This window comes from Carlito syrichta, unplaced genomic scaffold (genome assembly GCF_000164805.1).
Source record: "Carlito syrichta isolate Samal-C Ts95f unplaced genomic scaffold, Tarsius_syrichta-2.0.1 Scaffold315088, whole genome shotgun sequence".
In the NCBI taxonomy this organism is placed as follows: Eukaryota; Metazoa; Chordata; class Mammalia; order Primates; family Tarsiidae; genus Carlito; species Carlito syrichta.
The window spans coordinates 314,318-329,209 of NW_007259184.1; positions in this window are offsets into that span (position 1 = coordinate 314,318).

Genomic DNA, 14,892 nt, shown 5'->3' on the forward strand with positions numbered 1-14,892 from the left:
ACTTGGGAATCAAAAAGTAGTTTAGGTAGTTAGAGTGTTGGTCCCCTGGCCTTCAAATGCAGATGTTGGCACTGTTGAGGCTGGTCTCCCACAACCTTGAAGTGCAGATGTCCACACTAAACCGGTCACTATCAGGGATGTTCTTAATCGCTTGTCTCTGAAATGCAGCCTTAGGAAAGCAAACACTGACAGTCAGTACCAGGATGTTATCAGTCACATAACTTTAGAATGAGGGTCGGGTCTGGGAGTCACAACTTTGGGATGCTGGTCTCTGGGGAAAGCAGATATTGGCAGCAGAGCAATTAGTAACAGGACGCTGTTAGAGCACAGTGTTAGCTTTTTGGGCCATTGCAACTCTGTGCTCCATTTGCGAGGTTTATATGATGAATTGTTTTAACTACAACCACCTCTCCCATCCCTCTACAAACCCTATCAGTCAGGAGTTCAAGATCAGCCTGGGCAGCATAGCGAGACCTTGTCTCTACAAAATTTTTTAAAAAAAATTAGCCGCCAGTGATGGTGCATGCCTGTAGTCCCAGCTACTTAGGAGGCTGAGGCAAAAGGATCGCCTGAGCCTATGAGGTTGAGTCTGTGGTGAGCTGTGATTATGCCACTTCACCCCAGCCTGGGCAACAGAATAAGACCTTGACTCAAAAAAAAAAGTATCAATTCATCAGAAAGATATCAGTACCTAACAACACAGTGTCATAATATATAAAGCAAATCCACCACATGGTGAAAGAATGTAATCTACATCTGTCAGTCATTGATTGAACAGATAAAATCAGTAAGGATGTAGAAGACTTGAACAACAGAATTAATAAACATGACATGATTTACATATTTACAATGTCACACCCAACTGTGGCAGAAAATTTCTATTCAAGTGCACATGAAACATTGACCAGAGGGGCTGGAGATCAAGTTCAATCATCAATGATCAGTGATCCCATCAATCATGCCTATGTCATGAAACTCCCATAAAACCCCCTAAATGTTAGGGTTTGGAGAGTTTCTGGGTTGGTGCTGGGAGTGTGATGTACCCCAGCTCCACAGGGACAGAAGTTCCTAGGCTTGGAAACCTTTGTCCAATAGACCTCTTCATCTAGCTTTTCATTTGTATTATTTATAATAAACAGCCAGGCTCCGTGGCTCAGTCTGTAATCTCGCACCTTGGGAGGCTGAGGTGAGTGGATTACCTGAGCCCGCGGGTTGGAGACCCACCTGGGCAACTTGGTGAGACCTCATCTCTACAATAAATCAAAAACTAGCCGGGCGTGGTAGCGCGTGCCTATAGTTCCAGCTACTTGGAAGATTGAGGCGAAAGGATCGCCGGAGCCCTGCAGGTCGAGCTGTGGTGGCTGGGAGCAGCCACTGCACTCCAGTCTGGGAGACAGAGTGAGACTCCAACTCAAAAAAAAAATAAAAAATAAACAAGTGATTGTAAGTAAAGTGTTTCCTAGAATTTTGTGAGCTGTTCTAGCATATTATTAACCTGAAAAGTGTGGGTAACCTGGGAACCTGCCACTTGTAACTGGCCTTCAAAGTGAGGACAGTCTTGTGTGTCTGAGACCTAACCCTGTGGAGTTTGATGCTAATTTTAGGTAGTGTCTGCTTCAGGAAGACTCTCTCTCAAACTGCATTTTTCTCTCTGCGTTCGCACCACCACAACAATTATTAACACAGAATAAGATTTCTGTGACCAAATGTGGGGGTTTTCCCCAAACACCAATCAGTGAACACCAGCTGGGTGTTCTCTAATTCATTTCCTAGACTATCTACCTGGAGATAGTGTCAGATCCCACAGGGTGAAGGCTCAGTCCTATAAGACTGACCCCACCTCCAGACACCAGTCACAACTCCAGGTCTCCAGAACTGATTGACTAGTTTAAAATTGGGGGTCCCATGACCCCCTCTTTGAGTTCAATTAATTTGTTGGAGTGGCTCACAGAACTCATGGAAACACTTACTTATAGTTACCAGTTTATTATCAAGGATATTACAAAGGATACAGTTGAATAGATGCATAGAGTGAGGCATAGGGAAAGAGGTACAGAGTGTCCATGCCCTCCCCGGGTGTACCACCCTCCAGGAACCTCTACATGTTCAGCTATCTAAAAGCACTCCAAACCCTGTTCTTTGGGTTTTTATGGAGGCTTCATTACACAGGCATGATTGACAACCATGTAGAAATGTGATTGAACAAAAAGCAGATGATCTGGCTGGGTGCAGTGGCTCACACCTGTAGTCCCAGCACTTTGGGAGACCAAAGCAGGAGGATCACTTGAGGAGTTCGATACCAGCCTAGGCAACATAGCAAGGTCTCATCTCTACAAACGATACAAAGATTAGTCAGGCATGGTGGTGTGCGCCTGTAGCCACAGATAGATACTCTGGAGGCTGAGGTGGAACAATCACTCGAGTTAAGGTGTTTGAAGATGTGGTGTACTGTGATCATGCCAATGCACTACAGCCTGGGTGACAGATTGAAACCCCAGCACAAATTTTATAAAAACAAAAACAAACAAAAAACACATGATCTAACCCAGCAAGGCCTAGTCTGTTCACACTTTTTGGGGCCTCTCTCTGCAGCCTTCCTTCCCTGGGATATGGGACAAGACTCTATGGAATGAGGATTATTTGACCCACAATCAGATTGAAGTCCTGCCTTGGGCAGGTAAAAGGAGGACAGGAAAAGGTCAGAGACAGATTCTGTTTCCTGAGACCTGTGTCTGCAGCTCAAAGTGTCCCAACATCATAATAAAATACTGTAACAAGGCCTTGTTATGTGCTAGGACCGTAGATGAAAACCCATGTCTATATCATGACACTACAGTGTCAGAGTTGAACTGAATTATAAGATACTTGGTGTCAGAGAATTGGTTGTTGTGGGAAAAAAAATCTCTATACGTTTAGTGTCTGTAGTGTCAGCGAAACAGTATAGATACCAAAAAACTAAACAGATTTCAATGACTCCAAAAGTAATTCAAGTTTCCTTGGTTGTCTCATTAATTGCTTTATTATCATCTTTTGGGTTGAATTAGGGACCAAAAAAATGTTGATATGTTAAAAAAAAAAAAAAAAAGCAATTTGTAGGAGTAAGACCAGATATGAGGAATTTTGGTTATATCTTATCCAATTTATTGCACTTATATTTTTCTTTCTATACAAGTGACATAAGATTAAAAATGCATACTAGGAAATTTCTAAAAGAGTTATTATAATAATTTATATTTATAGGATATAAATTTCAAAGACTAACAAAACATGGTGTCATTTTATTGGGAACATTTTCTTTGTGATTAGTATATGAAATAAAAGCATATGTTATAAATTTTTTTTGAGACAAAAACTTGCTCTTTGTCCCAGGCTGGAATGAAGTGGCATAATAGTAGCTGACTGCAGCCTAGATCTCTTGGACTCAAGCAATCCTCCTGCTTCAGCTTCCCAAGTAACTGAAATTACAGGCATGTGCCACCACACCCAGCCAATTTTTAACATAGAGATAGATGGGTCTTGCTAAGTTGCCCTGGCTGGTCTGCAGCTTATAATTGGTAGAATCTTAGAGTAGTTGAAGGGATGTTACATTGTGGTAGAGAATAAAATAGTGTTCTATCTTCAGTCCAATCCTTTTACCAGGAGAAAAAAGTACATTTTAAATAACAAGAATAAATGCAAAAAAAAAAGTTGTGTGTCTGTGTGTGCTTTGGGTTTTCTCTGTAGGCATTAACAATTAAGCCTGACTGTAAGTTGGTGACTCGGGTCATAGAAACAGTGGGAGAGTAAGAGTGGTCCAATCTTGGTGAATCTTGTTTTACACACAAGATTTTCTTAATTTTTCTATATAATCAAAGCATCTAACCCCAAAGCAGAGATAGTTTGTCTCTTCCTCTCTGATTCTTATTCCTGTCACTTCTTTTTCTTGCAGGTTGTGTTACCTGCTACTTTCCTTCAGTGCAATGCTGAATAATTGGGTATCAGTTGTCATCATATAAAGTTATAAAATATGCTTTTAGTTCATATACCAATCACAAAGGAAATTCTCTCAATAAAAAGACGATGTTTTTTAGTCTGTGAAATTTATAGTCTATAGATATGAATTATTTTAAGAACTCTTTTAGACATCTTTAGTCTTATATCATTGGAGAAGCTATAACTAAAATTCCTCACGTCCGGTCTTCCTCCTACAAATTACTTTTTTTCTGACATATCAATCTTTTTTGGATCCCGTCTTATTCTCTGACTTACTGAAAATGATTAAAACATTTTGCCATTATGGTTGATATTCAATATAGGACTTTTGGCATATGTGCCTCCTTGAGTATATAGCCCGGATGCTTTCATCTCTCTCAGTGTCATTTCTTTAACAGTGGAAACATTCAAACGACAGTTTCTTACGAAAGATGAGGGGCAGGTGGGAACAGCCTCTGGATTTGGAGTAGACGAGGAACAAGAGCCAAGATCTGATGATGACGACACGTAAGTAGGTCATGTCCAAAGACGTAAATCAAGCCCTGGGAGACAGCAAAACTGCTGTTGCCGAGGCCTAGGACACCGCTATGGAGACGAAGGAGACTGGGTTTTACTATGCATGGGTTTGCTTCTGGGCCCTCCATTCTTCTCCAGTGGCATCTCTTTCTATATTTGCATCAGTGATATTCTATGTTGTTTTCCATGGTATCATCGTACCTTTTGATATCTAGTAGGGCTAGCTCCCACATCTTCTTCTAATCTCCACACTTTTTTTCTTCAAAATTATCTTAGCTCTATGTTGCCCATTACTTATCATATACTGACATCTTTGCATCCAATTCCTATTCTTTACCGCCTAATTATTGTGTTATAAACATATTGTTAGGCTGGGCATGGTGTCTCACACCTGAAATCCCAGCACTTTGGGAGGCTGAGGCAGGAGGATCACTTGAGCCCAGGAGTTTCGGACCAGTCTAGGCAACACAGCAAGAGCTCACCTCTACAAAAACTTAAAAAAATAGCCAGGCATGGTGGCATACCTGTAGTCCCAAATACTCAGAAGGCTGAGGTAGAAGAATTATCTGAGCCCAGGAGTTTGAGAGTTGAGCTGTGTTCTTGCCAACTGCAGTCCAGCCAGGGCCACAGAGTCAGATCCTGACTCAAAAAAAAAAAAAGAAAAACAAACAAACAAAAAAACAAGACAAAACAAAACAAAGAAGTCCATATTGTTTATAATATGGTTTATAGATTTGGGAAGATGGCTCCATTAAATACTCTCCTTTTTCAGAAGATTCTAACTAGTCACTTGTGTATCTTTTCATATGAACATTTGAGTCAGCTTGTCCAGCAAAGGAAGGAGAAAAAGAAGGAAGGAGTGAAGGAGAGAGTTTTCTCAGCCTCTTTCTTGCCAGTAGAATTTTGGAGTCCAACAGCCTTTTTCATTTTGTTTTGCCTCTGCCTCTTTCAGTCCAACCTGGATATGTTTCTGTGATTATATTTCTTTCAAAGATCCTACTGTAACTGGAATTCACTTCATTACACAAAAGCCAGACCTACACATATTTTTGATTTAAGCCCTTCTCTAAGGTTTTTGCTTAGACTACTGAGAGAAAATACCTTTAAACTTCCTAGTAATGTTACTGTTTCAGAATAATTTTGAGACTCATCTACATTGTTGCTTGTATTGATAGTTCATTTCTGAATTGCTAAGTAGCATCCCATTGAATGGCTATACCACAGTGTGTTTATAGATTCACCTGTTGATGGATATTTGTGTTGTTTCCAGTTTGGGACTATGAATACTTATGTACAAGTCTTTCTGTGGACTTAGGTTTTCATTTCTTTTTTGGGGTGTGTGTGTGTGTGTGTGTGTGAGAGAGAGAGAGAGAGAGAGAGAGAGAGAGAGAGAGAGAGAGAGAGAGAGAGTCTCTATCACCCAGGCTGGAGTTCTGTGGCACAATTATAGCCACCGCAGCCTCGACCTGCTGGGCTCAGGTGATCCTTCTGCTTCTGCCTTCCAATTAGCAGGAACTATAGGCACGCCACCATGCCTGGCTAATTTTTTGATTTATTGTAGAGATGAGGTCTTGCTATGTTGCCCAGGCTGGTCTCGAACCCATGGGCTCAGGCAATCCTCTCGCCACTGCCTCCCGAAGTACTGAGATCACAGGCATGAGCCACCATGCCTGGATGAGTTTTCATTTCTTATGGGCAAATACCTAAGAGTGGAATGACTGAGTTGTGTGGTAGGTGAACGTTTCACTTTTCAAGAAATTGCTAGACTGTTTTCCAAAGTGGTTACGCCATTTTACATTCCCGTGAACAGTGTGTGAGAGTTTCAGGTGCTCTCCATTTTGACCAATATGTGGTATGGTCAGTCTAAAAATGTTTAGCTAATCTAATGGGTGTGTAGTGGTGTCTGTATGTTTTTTGAGTTATGGGAATTATTTATATATTCCTGCTACCAGTTCTTAGCCAGGTATCTACTCTGCCAATATTTTATCACTAGGTTTTCTTATTAATCTTCTTAGTGGTGTGATTCAATCTTGAAGTTTCTGACTCATATCTTTTTTTTAAAAAAATCAGAATTTCAAATTTATTTGCATTTTGGACAGAGACCATCATCCGGACTTTAGTTATTTTCAAAAGTTTATTGGGACTTCTTGTACTATTGAGCACAGGATCAATTTTATGCCTGTCACAAATGCATATTCTTACTATTTTGGTAGTACATATATTCTTTGTAATTATTATGTTAAGCTTAAACTTTTTTTGTTAAAGAGTTCTGCAGTCTTTTAAAAAATCGCTTCCTAGCCGGGCTTGGTGGTTCAGCCTGTAATCCCAGCGCTGTGGGAGGCTGAGGTGAGTGGATTGTCTGAGCCCGCAGGTTCGTGACCCGCCTGGGCAACTTGGCAAGACCTCATCTCTACAATAAATCAAAAACTAGCCGGGCGTGGTAGCATGCACCTGTAATTCCAGCTACTTGGAAGGCTGAGGCGGAAGGATCCGGAGCCCCAGCAGGTCGAGGCTGCAGTGGCCGGGAGCGGTCACTGCACTCCAGTCTGGGTGACAGAGTGAGACTCCAACTCAAAAAAAATAAAAATAAAAAATTGCTTCTTAATAGAAGTGTATTAAAACCTCCAAATATGTTTGTGGTTTTGATGATTTCTCCTCATAATTCTATCTCCTTTTCAATATACCTTATGTAGAGGCCATGTTCTAATTTATAGTTGCTATATCAAATTGGCAAAGTATACTTTGTTTTACATTATATATTGTTCCTTTTATTTCTATGAATGTTGTTTGCTTTAAGTTCTATTTTGTCTGATACTGATATTGCTATCCCAGCTTCTTTAATTCTTTATGTTCAGTAGTCTTATAATGTGTATTTTTCTATTATTTTATTTTCATAATTACTTTGTGGTTTCATTATGATGTGTTCCTTATAAAGTTCATGAAGTTGGTTGATATGTTTCTTATCATGTGATAACCTCTTTTTTAGTTAGTTAATTTAGTAAAATTCATTGTTGACATATTTGGGTTTCACTATACCATATATGTAGTTTTCTGCCACTATCATTTCTCATATTTTTCCCTTTCCCAGCTTTTATTAGTTTGTCACACTTTTCTGTATTATTTTTCTTCTATACTAATTTTAAAGATATAGATTATATTTATATTCTTTTAATGATTTGCTTTTATACACTACTTACAAATTGATCTAACAAATTCAAAAGTTGCTCAGGATTTCTTCCTCCCAAATATGACAGGCATAATTTAAGTAACTCTCTTCCATTCTGATATTCTCATCTAGTTATAAGTTTACTTTAACAAACTTTTTTTTTTTCATTAATCAGTATTTTTTATTATGGTTTTGTGGGGTACAGTTAAGGGTTAGGTGTACAATGACGTTTCATTCAGGCACCCTGTAGATAAGAAGTGTTTTCCCATCCCCCGACAGATATTTGCTACTGTTAATCCCATCCCCCTCCCCCCCATAGTTTCCCAGTACCATCCGTCATTTTCTCATAGTATTGCATTGGATGTTCAAGGTCCATTATATGAGTGAGAACATGTGATATTCGGATTTTTGTTTTTGTGAGAGGTCACTCAGTATTATAGACTCTAGTTCCATCCAGATTGCAGCGAAATTCATGGTTTTGTTCCTTTTTATGGCTGCGTAGTATTCCATCGTGTATATGTACCACATTTTTTTAATCCAGTCCTCTTTTGATGGGCAGCATGGTTGTTTCCAGGTTCTTGCTATTGTGAACAATGCTGCGATAAACATACGTGTGCAGGTATCTTTTTTATAGAGTGATTTGTGTTCTTCAGGGTATATTCCCAGTAGGGGGATTGCAGGGTCATATGGAAGGTCAATTTTTAGAGCTTTTAGGAATCGCCACACTGCTTTCCACAGAGGTTGCACTAGTTTGCACTCCCACCAACAGTGTAGAAGTGTTCCCTTTTCACCACACCCTCTCCAGCAGCTGTTATTTTTTGAGTTGTTGATAATTGCCATTCTGACTGGAGTTAGGTGGTATCTCAGTGTGGTTTTGATTTGCATCTCCCTGATGATTAGTGAGGTTGAGCATTTCTTCATGTGTTTGTTGGCTGCTTAACAAACATTTTTAATTCTAGAAAACGTCAAATATAGTAAAAGTATTGACAGTTATCAACATTGTTTCTTTTCTATCCCGTGTCCCCCACAATTTTTTTGTAAGTGTGAAATATTTTAAGTCTCAGACACTAAATCATGTCATCCAATTTTACCTTTTGTGTGTGTGTGTAGGAGTTTCACTCTGTTGCCCAGGTTGGAGTATAATGGCGTGCTACAGCTTATCACAGCCTCAATCTCCTGGGTTCAGGCAATCCTTCCACCTCAGCCTCCCAAGTAGCTGGGATTACATGTACACACCACCATGCCTGGAGATACACACAAACACACACACACACACACACACACACACACACACACACACACTCACACTCAACTGTAACTCAATTTGCCTGCATATTTTATCATTTACTGAACTTGCCATGGTTTTATCTCTATACCATGCTTCCCCTCTGGTTTCAGTTTTTTAAAAAATTATTGAAGTATATCCTTTAATAATTCTTTATGATAGGTAAGTGGGTGGTAAACTTTCTTACTCTTTTTTGGGGCGGGGAGGGGTCAAGATCTCACTCTGTTGCTTAGGCAGGAGTGTAGTGGCATGATTATGGCTTACCATAGCCTTGACCTCCTAGACTTAAGTGATCCTCCTGTCTCAACCTCCCAAGTAGCTGGGAATACAGGCACACACCACCATGCCTGTAGAGACGAGCCTGGTCTCGAACTCCTGAGCTCAAGCAATCCTCTTGCCTTGGCCTCCCAAAGTGCTGAGATTACAGGCATAAGCCACTGTGCCCAGCCCTCTTCTTTTTATATCAAAAATTCTTTTATTTTGCCTTCAATCTTAGGCAAAAATTTTGCTAGGCATATGTTTTAAGTTGACAATTATTTTTTCTCCTGTCCTGTTATTGTTGATGAAAAATCTGCTATCATCTAAATTTTTTCCTGATTAGATATGCTAACTTTCTCCCTGAAACTTTTATAATTTTCATTTTATCTTTATGTTCTTATGTGTCTCACTGCAGTGTGTCTACATCTAGAAATGTCTGTAATCCTGATTGCTTCACGTTCTTTAAGAACCCATGACGTTCTTCAGTTCTGGAACATTTTTACATTTCCTTTTTTATTTCTTCCATTTTTATACTCCATCTAGATACATTTAGAACTTCTCAATTGAGTCCCAGTAATACCTTCATTATTTTTATTCTCCTCTTTGTTCCATCCAGGTGAATTCTCAAATACTGTTTTCTAATCCTATGATGGCTTTCTCTATTGAGTTTTAAATTTAAATAATTGTATATTTAACATCCAAGATAATTGTTTTTTCTTATAGTCATATGTTCTTGTTTCATTACTGTGTAATTATTTCTCATAATTTAAAAATTTGAAATAAATGCTGTGCTTTCATTTATGTCTGAGCATATTTAGGGAATTTATAAAAATTTTCTATAAAATAATTTCATCAGGAGTTAGTTCGTGGTCCGATTTTTTTTTTTTTTTAAGTATTATGCCCATTTGTCTTACAATTAGTTTTATTATGTATTTTAGAATTTTAGTTTGCGGGCTCATTTTCTTTTGGAGGGTTTTAATTTCTTTTTTCTTTCTTCCCTTTCTCTCTCTATGCACCTCCTACACATCTGACATGTTCTCTTCTTCATTGGGCTCCCCCTCCAGTCTTCCTAGCTGAGACTCTTGAAAAAGAGAAAAAAAAATCTGGGAAAAAAAAATCCCATTAGTGTTGCTTGTCTGTATCTCTGGGAGAAAAATTATCCCTGATAAATTTACAGTCATGGATTTGATTTCACTTGGGTTTGGAGCTTGAATTACAATACTTAGATGGTCTGTAAACATCTATCTTGAAAAATTAACATTAAGGGATGGTAATTGCTGGGATCTCTAGGAGTAAATATAAAACACTCTGGAGGGATAAATATTGGATTTTCTCACTAAAGCACTGCTGAAGATGAGCTCACAACTGAAAATTTAGAAACAAAATCCACTATGAGAGATCGCAAACATAACAAATAGCTGAATTAGACCATAAAGAACTTCAGATAATATAATTATCCAATGAAGAGCATAATATTATATATTTAAAATTAAGTAATTAAAATAAGAAACCAAAACATGAGATAAATGCAGTCCCTCAATAAAGAGTGGGAAGATTGTTTTAGTTTGTTTGGGCTGCTCTAACAAAATACCTTAGACTAGGTAACTTATAAATAACAGAAATGTACTTCTTTTTTTGAGTTGGAGTCTCACTCTGTCACCCAGACTGGAGTGCAGTGGCCGCTCCTGGCCACTGCAGCCTCGACCTGCTGGGCTCCGGCGATCCTTCCGCTTCAGCCTTCCGAGTAGCCGGAATTACAGGCACGCGCTACCACGCCCAGCTGATTTTTTGATTTACTGTAGAGATGAGGTCTCGCAGCCCAGGCGGGTCTCGAACCCACGGGCTGAGGCAATCCACTCACCTCAGCCTCCCAGAGGCGCGGGATTACAGGTTGAGCCACCGAGCCCGGCAGAAATGTACTTCTTACAATTCCAGAGACTAAAAGTCCAAGGTCAAGGCACCAGCAGATTTGGTGTCTGGTATGGGCTGCTGTCAGCTTTATACACAGGAGTTTCTAGCTGTTTCCTCCTCACTTGGTGGAAAGGACAAAGAAGATCCCTTGAGCCTCTTTTATAAGGACAGTAATCTCATCCACAATGTCTGTGCTTTCATGACCTAATCATCTCGTAAGGTCCCCATCTCTTAATACTCTCACATTGGTGATCAGGATGCAGCGTATAAATTTGGAGGGTGGAAAGATAGACACATTCAGACCACAGCAAAGATTTTTATAATTAGCTAAGTAAAACTTCTGGAAGTTGAATAAATCTATGAATAGAAATTAAAATTCAACTGATGGTTTAAAAAACAGAATAGATACAGTTAACGAAGGAATTAGTAACTGGAAATGTGAGAAAAAAATAGTGGAAAATGTGAAAAAGCACTTAAGAGGTATGTGAAGGTCCAATATGCAAAAGGAGTTCCAGAAGAAAAAAACAGACTAAGACAATATTCAACGCAATTGTAGCTGTGAACTTTTTATAATTATTAAAAGTCATGGCCGGGTTCGGTGGCTCAGCCTGTAATCCCAGCGTTTGGGGAGGCCAAGGCAAGTGGATTGCCTGAGCCTACGGGTTCGAAACCCACCTTGGCTAGACCTGTCTCTATGATAAATCAAAAAATTAGTTGGCATGGTAGCACGCGCCTGTAGTTCCAGCTATTTGGAAGGCTGAGGGGGAAGGATCGCCAGAGCCCAGCAGGTCGAGGCTGCGGTGGCTGGGAGCATGCCACTGCACTCCAGTTTGGGTAACAGAGTGAGACTCCAACTCAAAAAAAAAAGTCATAAATGATCATATCTGGGATATAAAACAATTACCAGGCAGCAACAATGAAAATAAATTCATACCTAGATACGTCCTAGTTTAAGTTGTAGAGCTACAATGACAAAGAGAAGAGCATACTTCGGGAATGGTAACCATAAATGGGACCTGCATTACTGGTCTACCCAAATTATTGTTCTCCAGTTTTGGTGGGGTCCTCCTCACCCCTGGCAATCCTGTGCCTGGCTAGTTTCCTTCCCTATGTTGCAGCTATTCCAAACCGTCATCCCTCAGCTCACCCCCGTCCACCTCTCTCTCATTATGTGATTGTGCCTCCTACTCCACAGAGATAGTGTGTGGCTTGTAGGTGGAGTCGCCTCCATTTTCTGGTTCTGTTTCTATATCTACATGAGTCCTTCTCTTCTTTTCTCTCCCTATCTTTCTTCTCTTAGGAAAAAGTCACCCCTTTGTGCTGAAAACCCATCCTTCCACAGGTGCTCTAAACCCCAACCTCTTTTTGGTGACCTTGCTCCTATCAGTTATTCCACTTTTCTCCTGTGTTTTTAATGTGTCTATTTCTATTATTTCCTTTCCCTCTGCATAATTCTCCCATCTTAAAACCATTGCTCCCAAAACCATTGCTCCCGTGTTTTCTAGATGACACTGTCCCTTTCTGTGCCAGGCTCCCTGGAAGAGGAGTTTAAATTCATCATCACTACTCTTTTACCTCCCATTACTTGCTTTATTTTCTTTTTTTTAGATTAGAAAATATAATTTATTTAGAAAGTAAATTAGAGAGTGGGAGAGAAAGTGAGATTCTCCTCTCCAAGGTAGAAGAAGGGGCCAAAGCTTAGGAAAACATGGCAGCAGCCATAGACCAAAGAGCACATGGCCACACCAGACTTTAGTAAAGCAATGACCTCCCATTGCTTTCTTGATGGTAGTAGCTGCATGGCTCTTGCTGTATGTACTCCTCTAAAATATCCTCCCAATGGTCATCTATCGCCTTGACATTGCCAAGTCAGATAATCACTTCTCAGGCCTCATCTTATTTGACTGCTCCTTTAACTTCCATGATACACACTTTCTTGACTCTTACCAGCTCTTTCTCCATCTCCTTCACCTGCCACTTAAATATTAGTGACCTTTGAGATTGTTTTCTTGGTCTCCTGCCTGCTTCTCCTCCAAAAATGCCAATGTTACAGTCTTGGATACAATTTTAATTCCTGGTTCTACTAATTATTCAGGTTAGGGTTTCTTGTGCGGAACTCACCCAAGTCCTCATGTAGAGCCTCATCGAAGATGGTGGGTGAGTTCTTGAACCCTTGGGGCAGCCGCGTCCAGGTGAGCTGGCCGTTGATGCCTCTCTCCGGGTCCGTCCACTCAAAGATGAAAATGTCCTGACTCCGTGGGGCCAAGAGTAGCTGTGAGAACTTGGACACATTTTAAAAAATCTACCTGAGCCTCAGTTTCTTTATTTGTAATTTGATGATGATAAGGTCTAACTCAAAGTGTTATTAGTATTAAATGAAATATAGTATGTGTAAGTGCCCTAAGACAGTGACTGGCAAATAATAAGGGATCAGTATATGGCAGCTGTTTTCTTTTTTTTTTCTTTTTTCTCTCCTCTTAAGCATGTGAATATATGCCTATTAATAAATATAATGAGGGCTGTTTAATATAAGTACAACTAAACAGAAGACATTCTCCCAACATTGGTTATCACCTTTAGAAAAACCAGCTTGAGGCCGGGCTTGGTAGCTCATCCTGTAATCCTAGCACTTTGGGAGGCCAAGGCAAGTGGATTGCCTGTGCCCGCAGGTTCAAGACCAGCATGAGCAACTTGGTGAGACCCGGTCTCTACAGTTAAAAAAGAAAATTAACCGGGTGTGGTAGCATGCACCTGTAGTTCCAGCTACTTGGAAGGCTGAAGTGGAAGGAATGCCTAAGCTCAGCAGGTCAACGCTGGGGTGGCCACAAGTTTGCCACTGCACTCCAGCCTAGGAGACAGAGTGAGACACCAACTCAAAAAAAAAAAAGAAAAAAGAAAAACCAGATTGATTAAAATGAATAATTTACTACCTGGGTGAAAATGCAACTTTCATATTGCTCAAGGAGGATAGGGAATAAAAAGGCAAGCAAGTTTTTATATTAGTCTTCTGTGTCTTCATATCATAATATTGCTTTTTTACTGTATATTTCTTCAGAAATTTTGAAGAATCTGAAGATGAGTTGAGAGATGAAGTAGTAGAATCCCTAGAAAAACTCGCTATTTCCAATGAGGAAGAAAAAAGTGAAGAGGACTCCGGTTCCTCTAAGGACTCTGAAAAGTCAGGAGGTGGGGGGGATGGGCATGCCAAAATCTGAAGAATTAAATGAAGGTTTGGAGGATATTTCTGTTCCATGTAATGACCAAATTTGTATTGTTGATGAAGACCAAGAACATTAATAATCAGGCAAAATATACAAGTGTGAGTATTGTACTTTTCTTAAATAATAAATTAGTATCCATTAACTATGGTGTTTGTTTGGGTCCAAGTCATCGATGTGCATTTATTGTAAGGGTTTCCTAGTAATCTCAAGAATTTATTAATTTTTTTTTTAATTTAGACAATAGAACTACTTCTGAGTATAGACATTAATTTTTTTCCTTTAAAATTTCTATTAAAAATCTTTCAGATTAAGTATTGGTAGGCAGAATAATGTGACTCAACAACCCCCTCCAAAAGATGTCACATCCTAATTCGTGAATATGTTGTTACATGGCAAAGTAACAACAACATTAAGGTTGCAGATGCAATTAAGTTTGCCAATCAGCTGACCTTAAAATAGGAAGGTTCGCTTGATTTATCCGATGGGCCCAATGTTCCTAAGTGGGCCCAAGGGTTCCTAAGTGGAAGAGGAAAGTGAAAGAGAAAACCAGAGAGATGGTAGCA